Below are 1,725 nucleotides of genomic sequence, written 5' to 3' on the forward strand. Positions count from 1 at the left end.
GCCGTGGAAAGACACGTTAATTGACATATTTAACATATTACGTTTAAATATGACTTTTAACATTCCAAGTCACGCCTTGGGAAAGTATACTGAATATGATTAACATTTCACGGTTAACTATGACTTTAAACATTCCAAGTCACGCCTTCGGAAGGTACATCGAATATAATTAACATATCACAGTTAATTTTTACTTTTAAGATTCCAAGTCACGCCTTGGGAAGGTACATTGGACATAATTAACATATCACATTTAATTATGACTTTTAACATTGAATATATATAATCAACATCACATTTAACTATGACTTTTAACATTGAATATAATTAACATATCACATTTAATTATGACTTTTAATATTGAATATAATTAACATATTTAATTATGACTTAACATTGAATATAATTAGCATATCACATTTAATTATGACTTTTAACATTGAATATAATTAACATATCACATTAAATTCTGACTTTTGCCATCACGGGTCACGCCATGGAAAGACGCGTTAATTGACATATTTAACATTACATTTAAATATAACTTTTAACATTCCAAGTCACGCCTTGCGAAGGTACATTGAATATAATTAACATGTCACAGTTAATTATAATTTTTAACATTCCAAGGCATGCCTTGAGAAGGTACATTGAATATAATTAACATACCACGTTAAATTATGACTGTTAACACCACGATTCGCGTCGTGGAAAGACGCGTATCCACGAAATTCCATCGTCAGTTTTAGAAGCTTTCCAAAATTCTCAAATTTGTTGTATTCTGAATTCGGTCGCGAAAAACGTGCAGATGAACCGAGCCTTTGCTCAATTAAGGCCCCAGCGAGACTGAACGAGTGTTATTTGCTTAATGAGGGGCGATTAAAATGCACGACTCTACTGTCAGTCATAATGAGAGAGAGAGAGAGACGTGACGGCGTCGCGTTGGCTCTGTTTTGGTCGCTGGCTTTAACTCTGAGCTATAACACCAGCGAACACTGTAACGTTCGTTTGTTTACATCACGTTTTAGTGCCCTATAAACTCAGGTAATGGAATGAATGTAATAAGGATAAGTAAGATGAATAATTGAATCGAAAACAGATTTAAAATAAATATAGAAATTAAAAAATTAAGAACATAACATTTGAGTGAGCTGCAACAACCAGCTAGTGTTTAGTTATTTGAGTTGGCAAGTTAAAAATAAATGTTAGTTATAATTTCATTAATGAGAGAGAGAGAGAGATGACTGTATTCGCAAGGAATAACATTTATTCCATACAAGGAAACAATACGAGATCAGACAGAGAGAGAGAGAGAGAGAGATAACTGAAATTGTAAGAAACACCATTTATTTGAAAACAAGGAAACATGAAGAGATCACAGAGAGAGAGAGAGTATTGTAAGGAATACTATTTATTTCAGTACAAGAGAACATAATTCAGCCTCAACAGTTACAAACTCTTAAAAAAAAAAATTCAGATATTTCCCATCTACCTGAAAATTATAAACAATTAGGTTGTTGCCTCCACTGTACATATGTTTCTGATCTAATTCCGCAAGAGAAATTGTTTTCCAGTGTTGTTTCGCTTCCCCGGAGTGAAAAGGTCCCAGATTTTTAAATGGTGTTGCGTCTGTTAACACGGTCGCTGGTGTTGTTGGGCGTCTAGAGTTTCGGAAGGTATATTTTTGAAATGTTGTTTCTCTGGTAAATTTCCTTAATTTGGTTG

Source organism: Macrobrachium rosenbergii, chromosome 50, assembly GCF_040412425.1.
Source record: "Macrobrachium rosenbergii isolate ZJJX-2024 chromosome 50, ASM4041242v1, whole genome shotgun sequence".
Taxonomy (NCBI): Eukaryota; Metazoa; Arthropoda; class Malacostraca; order Decapoda; family Palaemonidae; genus Macrobrachium; species Macrobrachium rosenbergii.